Source organism: Corvus kubaryi, unplaced genomic scaffold (assembly GCF_017639235.1).
Source record: "Corvus kubaryi isolate FWS band 111438036 unplaced genomic scaffold, C.kubaryi_AGA036_p1.0 split1-65, whole genome shotgun sequence".
Taxonomy (NCBI): domain Eukaryota; kingdom Metazoa; phylum Chordata; class Aves; order Passeriformes; family Corvidae; genus Corvus; species Corvus kubaryi.
Window position 1 is genome coordinate 5,928,565 of NW_024582080.1, and position 11,755 is coordinate 5,940,319.

Here is an 11,755-nt window from a genome sequence, read left to right on the forward strand (position 1 = left end):
GTAACATCTCTTTTGGCTACATCAAGTCTTCCTCCACAGGCCTACTGTAACACCTCTTCCAGGCAGCTGGTTTGGGATGGAGACATCCTCTCAGGGACATCTGTTTCCAAGCCACCTTCCCACCTCCCTCAGTTCTTTTTTAACAGTGGGTGCGTGAAATTCAAAGAAGGGAAATCTGTTGCTTTTGAAATTTTATTAACATTTCTGATTCACAGATGAAGTTAAAATGAATGAAATGTAAAACCAAGCATTTCAAAGTTAACTCAGTTAATTCTGTTAACCTGGACTAGCAGTGCAAATAGAAATCATTGTATCCAGAGCACTTTGCTCTGCTCACTTCTCTACACCATGCACAAATCCCACCTACTGGTTTTGTCTCTGATAGTCTTCTGGACTCCCCTGTGTCTGTTCCCTTTCTCTACATTTCCTTCTTTTCAAAGTCCAGTTTTAGTTTTCCTCCTTACCATTTCTATTCGCTGTTTAGTTTCCTCTTAAAGTCGCTGCCACGTTAAAGTCTGGTTACTCTCCTGCTCATGATGCCTTACAGTGGTCTTCCTTCCTTCTCTTCCTTCTGCCTTTCCTGTTGCCTCTAGTCCATAACTCTGTGTTGTCCAGAGCATCTTACTCCTCTCTGGTTCTCAGTGAAATGGGCAAATGGCTCTGCAAGATCTCTTAACCTATGCATAATACTTCTTCTCCACCCTTGCAATCAAAACAAATTCTTGCTTTTCTTTCTGCTGGTTAATGGACCTATCACTGTCTATCATTGCATCACCTGTGGGTCATGTCTTCTTGACTGGCTGGGGATTAGCCACCTTTCTGGGCAGTAACAAGCAAGGTTTAAAAACTGAGGACCAAAAGCTGAAATTCCAGATTCCTGTTTATATTCACAGATGATGAATTGTAACCCCTTCTGAAAACTGGAAAGGGACTTACACTCTAAGACTTAGGGGCATAGTTTACAAAACCATTAAATTTTTGTGCCTGGACAGAGTATTTCCTTCATGTCTTTTCCTTAACAGACTTAATGCCTGGATGTGAGTCCATTCTGAAGTCTTTTTTGCAAATAAGAGACAAAGAAATTTCCACTGTCAGAAATGGAGCTAAAAGTGGAAGTGTTGGAACACATTCATCAGGTTCAGCTGTCCAAGGCAGATAAAATGATACCCATATTTAAAGTTGAAAAGAAGTCATTGTGGGCAGCAAAAATGATTACAGCTTCCCATATGAATTATCATATGTTTCTGAAAACAACAAAGCAATCTATAAGATTCCCAAATGAGAATACAGATGTAGGATCCAGTATGGCTTTGTAAAAAGAAAAAAGAAGCTGCTTTTGCACAGAAAACCAGGAAGAGATAAAACTTATCTTGGCTTTCCAAACTAATATTCTAGAGATATTCAAAATAGAGATGAAATAATGTGAGAAATCAGCGTGGGAAGGAAACTTTGGTCATAGAACATAAACTTAATAAAAGATCCAAAGACACACAAATTGAACTTGTCAGTTTTCAGAATAAAGAGAGGCTAATAATAGGTTGTCCAAGAGATTTTAGGCAAGTATCATTTAAAGCTTCATTATCTTGACAAGTGAGTGAGCAGATGGCAAAATCTGTAGCAAATTCAAGATTTCGTAGGGTCCTGAAGATTAGAAAGATTTCCAAAAACCAAATTCAAATCGCCGAAACAAGGTGATTTGACAACCTCAGTGAAGATGGGATTTCAATTAACCTAAGTGTGAGGCAATGTTCAGGAATGATCTGAAGTGTTCACTGATACAGCATACTTAACGAAGTGTTACCAGCTCAGAAAAATATCTTGGCGCCATTATGGACAGCTTAATTAAAACTGCTCAGTGAAAACAGCTGTTCAATTTGCAGCACTAGTTGTGAAAGCAAATAAAAACACTGATTTATATGAACCATAAAAACCAGCATTGATATTATTATAATGTAATCATGTAAATTCAGGGAACTGTAATACAGTGATGCCCAGCATCATCAGCATTAGAAAACTGTCTAAAAAAAGGAACATTCAGAGAAGTCAGCGAAGGATGGTAAGCAGGGAAGATACAATCATTTTATTTGACCAATGAAAAAATGTGGCACTAAATTCCTGCTAGCCTTTAAGTCATACGGATATCCAATAAGTGCAAGATACAGAAGAAGCAGCACTCTCATGTGCTGGAACCTTTTTCCCCAGTAAATGAGGATCATCAAATCAGCAAGAAATTGAGGGCTTTATTTTCATGTATCCTTAAGAAACATGGTGAGAGTACACATACTAGATGAAATTTTCCAGTGAATCATATGGCAATTTTTGCAATTACTTCATCAAGTCAGTAACTTCACCATTAATGTGAAATTGTCACTAGCATTTGGTCTAAATTGTGGTGTTGGTTTGTTGGGGTTTTTTTAAGAATTATTAGAGTGCTTCTTGCAGGAAGGGAGGCTGTAGCTGGTAATTATTGAGAAGACCCTAAGCTTCAGCAATTCTGCATTAAAAGGGTAATTTATACTTGTACAAAGCAGAGTAAGAGCCTGTTGCTACTTTCTAGTAGTACATACAACCTAGTTTGCATTTATGTTTCCCAGTTATAAAATATAAGCTATAGGACAGGAAAGAGGTGGATAAACCCAAATCTACTTAAGTCCTGAAGTCTATTTCCCAGATGAAACAGTTTTCTTTATGACTTGACTGGCAGCAGTGAAGTACTTTAGATCACTTTAAAACCATTTAGCAACATTTCAGAATAGAAATAGGGAATAGCTTCCAATATGAGTCAGAAATAGACTAGGTTTTGGTTTTCATATTTACTTCTGACACTTTTTTCTCCTTTAGCATTGACAGTCACTAAAGTATTTTTAAGGCCTGAACTCTGAAACTTTGTATGTAATAACTTTGATCAAACCAAGGATTACTTAATATAAATGTTCTCTGTCAGGTAAATTAACTGATCTTCTATCTCAAAAGCTATCACTTCGGTAAGATCCTGCTGAGTTATAGTCCCTTTAGCACCTATTCTCCAAGCAATTTGCATGGGTTTTTGTAATGTAAATGAGTCAAAAATATTCCCTGAAATGTAGAACAATCTCAGGTAATTACTGCTGAACAGATTTGTGTCAGCCCAAAATGACAAAAAGGTGTTGAAATGAATTTGCATGACAGTAGTGTAAGTAAACAAGATGAGCAACAGCTATACCTGCAGCACTGTAGAGGTGTTCCAACATCATCCATAGGAACTGATTTCACTAGAAATCATTGCAATACAGAAAAAAATGAACTTTGGAACCAGCAATATGTACAAGCCAAGTAACAACCTTTTCTTGCCTCCTGGAACAGTCCTGAATGCATATCTCCTTCATTTGCATAGCACTTAAGTGAAGTTAAGGAGAAATGTCTTGATGGAGTCTCAAAAAAGTGTCTGTTAATAAGAGGGGGATCAGACCAGCTAGAATACAGTGTTTCAGGGGGATGCAAGGGGGAGCTGAAGCCCTCTCTGTTCTTTCTGCAATCAACTTTTCAAGTAAATATAAATAAAATAGATGGTGCTTTCTGGCAGGCGAGTGGTGGCACAGTCAGCAGAGAGCTGTGGCTGTGATCTCCGTCATCATTCTGGTCACCTAAGTCTACACAGCAGTAGGTGATGGGGAAACACCTCCTCAAGCTTTCTCTACCTTTGGTACGCTTGGCCAGCTACAGAGCAGTTCCTGCTTTCTTGGGAATTAAGTTGCTTTACCATTACTGCTTTTAATCCAAAGGAGAAAAGGAAAATACATTTATATTTTCTAACTTTCTCCCATGGTCTTTGATGTTATGATTTATATAATAGTAATTTAATGTCACTACTGAAATTCAGTTATGAGAAAAGCAAACAAGTGCATAGCTTAGACTTTTTGCCTCTTGCATGCAGAAATTAGAGTCTATTTGGAAGACTACCTTAAGTTATGCTTTAATTTCTCACAGTTGAGTTCTTTTACATAGACTGTAATTCTCCAGCAGCACACCAGTGCTCCTATAAAGTCTGCTGCCTACTATGCAGTCACACCTTATGGCTTACCTCTCTGAGCATATGTAGTATAGTCCACATAAAAATATAACACAGTTTTGTTCCCAAGGTAATGAATCTTGAATGAAATTATGCCATTATGCAAATCCCCTTACATGGAGTAGGCAGGAAAAATACCAGCAAACAAAACTGAGGTGAAGGAGCTACTAATGTGTTGTCACAAGTATTTTTAAGACTTGCAATTCACAGTTATTCTTTTGCCTACCTGATTATGTGAAGTCATTACTGAAGCACTATTGGACATAATTTGGTAACTTTTTTCCCCAAAGCTTTCTATAATGGTTTCAAGGGCAGTACTACAGGCCTCTTTGTGTTTCAACCAAAAAAAGTAAAACTCTCAGCAACTCAAAGTAAACTATTTTCTGCATAGCTCTAAAAATTGAAACTGCAGTTGTCACTGCTGACTTGTTAATATAACACAGACATGGACATTTCCTGGTTACTGTAAACACTGAAATGCTTTTGGAGTTAATGGAATACAGGTGCTGCCTGACACTACCAAAACGTTCTCACAGAAACAGGGACATTTTTGGACAGAAAGAGCTGCAGAACCACCTAGTCCAGCCCCTTCTTCACAGCATGAATATCCTGCTTCTCAGTGGGAATACCCAGATATGTGAAATGTCATGAAACAGGCATTCTTCCTAAGCTTAAGCTCCTTTATACTCCCAGGAATGGCCTTACCACTTAGCCTGCTGGAACAGAGAGTTCTGTAATGCCAGAGCTGGGTGATGGAGTGGGCTTAGGCAGGCTCTGAGCCGGCTGGGAAACCTTCCCAATGGAGCTGTGGGAAATGATGCTTACAATCGAATCGTCACCAGCCTTCACTTCAAATGAGACTCAGGCAATACTGTGGATAGACAATTAGCCCTTCTTTATTGTGGAATCAAGAAGAAATTTAAAATCAGCTTTAGTGATTCAAGATCATGTAGAACTGTTTAGGTTAATAGGGATTGGCTTGGGCTCCAGCCAAATTTTGATTCTGGTCATAATCTGCCCACCTGAAATTCTATCCCCTACTGCAACTGGCCACAACATTCTTTATTTACTGGCCAAAAACATGAGTGCCATTGCTTTTTTATTTCTATTAAATATATATATTTAAAATCTGTTAAATAAGTTAAAATAGTAGCTGTGTGGCCAGTGATGAAGGTTGCAATATATTGATGGCAATATGCTGCCATCAGTCAGTAGCCTGATTACTCAAAAAGTGTTTGTGCAGAGGAGTATTTGTGTATCTGAGAAAAAGTTCTTACTCTTATAAGTAAATTTGTTTGGGGAACAATTCCCTTGCACTGTTGTTAGAACCTGCTGTCAAGATTGATCATGTTTTCCTGTGTAATCCAGGAGAGTTATAAAAAAAAAGAGAAAAAGCTCCCAGGTCTCTGAACCAATATCCTGCTATGGTGTGTGCTAAATTGCCATTGACTGCTGCAAGGCTTTTTTACACAAATGTTCCAATTATTTCTACTGTGATAGTAATAACAGTTGGAAGTTTAGAAAAAAAAATAAAAATCATGGTTTAGACAAGGTCCCAATACAATATTAAGGAAATGAGCACTTTGAGAGCAAAGAAAGATATTGTTTAAAACAATATATTTTTGTCAAGTGACTGAAGAGGAGGGGGAAAATCGGACACCAGAAGCTGGAATGAGAAGAACACGGGCAATATTTTGTGCTGAGACATTTTGTGTTTCAACATAGCTGCTCCGTTATTCAAGGACATTAATCACCTCGAAATTTCAAGCTCAGCTCCAGTAACAAAACACTGTATCTACACATACAAAATGTAGTCCACTTTCCCAGTTGCTTAATCATTCAAGAATTGGCTATTTCTACAGAGACTGGCTTTGCTCAGCACAAGATTTCATACCTTCAATGTAATATATTTTAAAGATGTCCACAGAGCATCTTACGAAAGGAAATAAAAGTTTATTGGCACTTGGTTTGTTTTGCCCGTTCTTCTCCTCTGTTAACTGAGAAATCTGCAAGGGATCTTGTGGCTGCAATTCTTCAGAATTTCAGCTGAAGCATCAGCTTTGTCATCTACTGTTCCACAGAAGCACTCTGTTTACTCAGAGGGCAATCCATCCAATCATCATTTGTTCCACAGTTGCCCCCCTGTCTCCTTCTTCACCATTCTCATACAAAAGAGCAACCTCCTGCCTCTCACACAGGACCTTCATCTGGAGTTTATAATGTCCTGTGACAATTTAGGCTGTGTTAAGAACACAAGACTGGAGAAGTAGAGGGGTTATTAAAAAATAATCTGCAAGAGCCAGATATAACCAGAATTCAAGATGGAGAGAAAAGTGCAAGTTAAAGCTGGCCCGAATGTGAAAACCCAGGAAAATGTCAGTTATTTTCCAGAAAACTGTATGATTTCTTCAATTTTTATTCTTTAAGAAACAATGGGTTTCGTCAGAAGGAGGTTTCCAGGTGAAAATTTGTGATTTTTGCTGTAGAAAATATTTCATCCCATGTTTACCATTTCACTTTTGTTCTCACTTATTCTGCCTTGATAGACACAATCTGGTCTACTGCATTGCATCCCAAATGCAAATACCCTGGCAGTTCTCTGCTGTCACTGCTCACTGTAGTTCATCCTGCCTTTATGGTGCATCAAGTAGAGGCTGCTTGACTGAAGTCTGAAGGCCCCTCCCTTGCCTCATCTATCATCTGTTCAATATTAAAAGCTTTCTTCCCACAGCCTGTGTGTACAGGATCCAGCTTCTGCTGTCTACTCATTACGTTTTCAAATACACATTTGCGTACTTCGGTTAAAAATGCCTCTCATTCTTGAAAGATGGTCTTCTGAATATATAAAGATAGCACATTTGCTTCCTTGGAGACTCTCTTGCTAACTCACTTTGCGTCAGTGCCTCCAAACACTAATTCTGGTGTGCCAGAAGTACACCAGCAGTTACTACTCTGGCCAGTACCGTTTTATTGTTCTCTCATACTCCACCCTTCCTACCCCAATCAGGTCTTCTTTCCACCAGTGTCTTGTTTTATATTTAGTTTGCAATCTCCTGAGGGCACAGATTGTGCTTCAGCTCCCTCCAGTTTTCGGTTCCAAGCGTTTTGAGAACTCAGTTTGTTATTAATGATAACAATAAAGTACCATGCTTTGTATGAACAGAATTAAAGCTTAATTTCCCGCCATGCCCTCCATTCCATTTCTAGCAAGGGAGAGGGAGCACAGTCAAACAGCAGACACTTTGTTACTGTAGTCTGTATCTGAGCATACTTAGAGTCTTTTCACAGTGAATACTGCAAGAAGTTCCATTTATTTCAGCATTAATCACTGTGAACAAAAGTGAAAGAATTTGGCCCCCACTAATGAAAGCCAGCACTGCTCTGCTGTTGGCAAAGTGCAGAGCAATCCTTTCCCAGAACTTCAGAAAGCTAAAATGAAGTAGGATGACCATATAGGTGCCAATCTCTTGATAAACCAGAAAAGAGTGAAACTAAGTTATAATTTATTCTTGTTAAAGCTACCTTAAAATGATGATAGTTGGTATATGCAAATAAAAAGCAGAGAGAAAGTGCCAGGGCACAAGCTAGAACATTTTGTCCTCATTCACAGTGATTCTTATTTTTCTCTATCCAAAATATTTGTTTGTTTACTTAGATGTCAAAGAGGACACCTACTCATATGCCCTTAGTGCTTTTCACATAACTTCAACCACAGAATTAATATGAAATTCACTGGAGTCTGCTGTTAGGAAAACAAGCAATGGAAAACCTCAAATCTCTTCTTCCCTTCCAGTGGTAACCCAGACTTACAACATCCCGCTCAGACCATTTTGCCTGTGATAGAAAACAAAACCAGACCTCTAGGACCCCCAAAGAGATAAAGACCACTGCCAAAGTTATAAATATTACTTAATGTGTTTATGTCTAGGCTGTCTGAGCTACTATTTGAAGCTACAGAAGCACAGCAACACCATTTTGAGTATAGTAAATTTCAAGAAGCTTCATTACAGTCAGTTCCTGAAGAATTAGATTCATTATAAAATTTGGCATTGCACTGATTAGCATCAGACTGCATCATTGATCTTGTATATCCTGTTATTTCCTCTTTTGTTTTATTATTACTTTCTAAGGGATACTAGTGTAAGGAGCCTGTGTCCTCTAAACAGCAAATAGTAACCAAGGATGCACTCTTCCCACATTTTCCTTCACAAGATGAATCCTGTTTGGTTCTTCTACAAGTAGACAAATATTGTGAGGTGATTAAATTAACAAAAAATCCTGACTCATGATAATTAAGGACAGGAGGATAGAAAGGAAAGAAGTTGTACTTTTATCATAGTGTTCCAGTAGTTTACAAATGGCAAACCAAGATGTAGTCATGGTTCTCTTCCCTTAGGTCTGCTTCTTTTCTTACCAGGCGCATTGGAGTTTGTATGGTTATTTTACTATGACTAGATCAGGCTGCATAACAGAATCTGTAGCAAATTAAAAACACAGTGCTGAGTAGAGGCTAGAATACTATGCAGTATCAATTAACTCAGTGTTTAATTACCATGGTGATTGGAAGGAACTATAAATTGCTAAATATATTATTACTGTATCAGACTTCCATGCCACAATGGCATCAGAGCATGGGTGCAACTAGTTTAGACTTTTCCCCAACATTTTATATGCTTGCAAGATTTTAAGACAGTACTTTCATTCCTGCCAGTATTCTGTTATCAATGAGCAAAGGCAAATATAATATATAGCTTCTTTTAAGGCAACTGGGAACTTCTGCCTTTCTGTTCATCATATACAGTGGTTTCATTGCAATTACTCTGAAAAGAACCATTTTGGCAAGACTAGTATCAAGCAGGAAAACTGCATTTTCTGTGGAAAATGTGCTTCCGTTTTCTTTCCCCCAGAAATGTTAGCCATCTTGTGCTGGATGTCAGAATGTATCAAGCAGGAAACATGAGTACTGATCAGCTGGCTACTTATACACTTAACCAACATATGAAAAATATGTGAGAGACCAGAATTTTACCATTTTTCCAGGTCTTCTAACATTCTAAAAGGAAATGAAGCATGTTTTACCTGTGAATGATTCCTAATGTGTACCATCCTTCAAGCAGATTCTGTAGAATAGCTCTTATTGTAACTGCTACTATGAGGTGTAATACATCAAAAATACTCGTGATGGTAATTCGACTTCTGAGCAGCTGACCATGATTAAAAGCATAAAATAGGCATAGGCCAGTTGCTGCATGAGACGTGTTCTCATTACTCAGTAGCACTGTTTCCTTTGGGGAAAAAACTACAATACCTGATCTTGCCTCTGGATTTAGTTTTCCTCAATAAAGTACCTGAAATTAGTAAGATTTTTGTCAGTGCCTGCCACAGAGTTTGGTCTAGGCTTGCCAGTTCAGTTCTGTTGCTGATTATGAAATACAGCCATATCACTGCAGTTTATCTTAGTAACTTGTGGTGAGATAACATGGGATTAGCAATTGCTAGTATCTAGTCACTAATTACCTGCTTTCAGTAAACCTGGAAGTCTAGGGATATTTTTGATAAAGTAACATCTTCAAAAACGATACAGAAGGGAAGATAATATCTTTTGTTCTATTGCTACATTCTGGCCATCGCAGACAGCAGCTGAAGAAAGGGAGATCTGTCTTCCAGACAGGCAGGGCACGCTAAGATGGTGCATCCAAGTGTGGCTGCCAGAAGAGCACTGCTGAAGGTTGCAGTACTGGCTGACGTGGGCTGGTGTTTGTGGGTGGTGACACAGCAGTATGATACAAAACCTTCAAAACTGAGTTTATTATTTCACCTTTAGGCTGTGTGTCATGGCTCATCTTTACAGGGCAGCTGAGTACTATATCAGAAATTAATTTTTCATCTCTACCTGGCTCCTAAATGATAAAAGCCTGTGGCAGAAAACAGGTGTAGTTGGTCTTATGTACTGGTAATGGCTGTGTTGGTAAGAGATTAAATAAAGAGGCAGAGGTCAGAGGCAGATTTACCGGGTAGCGGAGCTGATTGTAGGAACCGTAATCCTCTCTTCTCCCATTAACATCAGCAGGTGTTTGCTCTGGGTCATGGGATGTGGGAGTATTTACATAATTATGCTGTCTCCCTTCCAGATCTTGAATGCATCCATCCCTGGAAGGCAATCCTTTTCTCAAAAGAGTTTGTCCAGTCATTTGGAGGACACTGTAGCTGGAATTGCAGGCAGAGCAGTGACATACAACATCTGCACAAGTTCTGGACAAGCACATCATCTCCACTACATCAGCTAAAGTAGAATAGTTTAAGATGAACCTTTTCAGATGAACCTTTTAAGAACAGGGAAAAAGGAAAACAAATCCACATCACGAAGTAAGCAAAATATGTTATTAAAACAGTGGTAACATGGAATACATCTGTGTGTTTGCTTTTAGCTTCTATGGGTATTGCTGACATTGCAGCTACAGTTGTAATTTAAACAAGACAGGGATATCGATACTGTTTAACATGACTGCTTTACCTGGGCACGCAGCTCTTTCAGCGTAGGGCGCTCACTTGCAGGAACATCAGCCTCTTCCTTGCACATCACATATACTCTGCCAAAAGAGCAAGCAGTAAGTAATTGATTGTGACTAAATGAAATTAAGCCCCTGTTGTCCTTCTCAGCTATCAGAGTCTGCTGGAGAAACATCCAGGATAGGGAAGGGACCACTGTTAAAACAGTATTTCCCAGATCACAGAGGAAGCAGAGTCACAAAATGGCTTTCCTAAATGGGATAAGGGCCCTGCTAATGCTTTCTGGCTAGTCTACTGATGAAGAAATCAGGATTCATTTTAGTCTGTAAAGTATGCAAAAAGTGACTGCCAGGGTTTAATTTTGAAACCTTTTAGGAGTGCAAGAGCTTGTAAGAGAAGAAGTGATGCAGGGAGAAGGAGGTGGGAAGTAAGTGGGTGGAATGCAGAGAAGGTGGGAAAGAAAGGGGAGAGGCTGTGTTGCGAGGACTGTGGCTTGATCTTGGATGAAGAGTTGATGAGCCTAGGCTTCTGAAAAAAAAATCCTTATTTTCTTTCCGCAAAAGTTGAAGCACAGGCGAAGCACCCATTACAGCCTCCCGGGGAAAAGGCAGCCCGTTGCCAGCCAGGTTTTCTGTCAGCTCGTGGCGGGTGACCTCTCCCTGGAGCAGCGGACGCCGGCCGTTCGCAGCGCTGGGCGGCAAGGCTGGGGTGGCGGCGGGCAGCTCCCGGTCGCTGTCCGGGGAGCACGGAGGCGGCAGCGGCTGGGAGCTGACAGCAGGGCAGCTGCGGGGGCTCGGCCGGACAGTTCCCGAATGAGGGCCACGGGCACAAGCGGGGTCACGGAATTTAGGCGCGGGGCCGCGGGACGTGCGGGGTCCCGGGCCGTCGGTGGCGCTTGAGCCCGCGGGGTGCGGGATCCCGGTCAGGGCAGGAGCCGGGCCGAAGCCCGGGGCACCTTCCCCGCCCCGCGGGGGCCGAGGCGCGGGGGAGGGAAGGTGGGCGGAGGGCGGCGAGGCGTCGGGTGTGGGACGGGGCGCTGAGGGAGGGAGGCAAGGAGGGAGGCTGGCGACGGCAGCGCTGCCCCGGGGGCCGGGGCGGGCGGCGCTCAGGTGAAGGAAGGGCCGCCCGCCCGGGGCGGCGGTGACGCGGCTGCGGCGCGGCGGGGCTGCCCCGCGGCCCCATGTGGCCGCCGCCGCC

The 11,755-nt window shown here is 40.9% G+C and overlaps 1 protein-coding gene and 1 long non-coding RNA gene across 9 annotated transcripts in view; one reads left to right on the forward strand and one right to left on the reverse strand.

Annotated features, from left to right (window-relative positions):
* Nucleotides 1–11,755, forward strand: part of STARD13 (StAR related lipid transfer domain containing 13) — a 324,425-nt gene that overhangs the window by 170,751 nt on the left and 141,919 nt on the right. The window lies entirely within an intron of this gene.
* LOC121657902 lies at nt 5,649–11,646 on the reverse strand. The gene is made up of 2 exons (XR_006013788.1): nt 10,563–11,646; nt 5,649–10,371 (listed from the first exon to the last, which is right to left on the reverse strand). It is a non-coding gene; the product is annotated as an uncharacterized LOC121657902 (long non-coding RNA).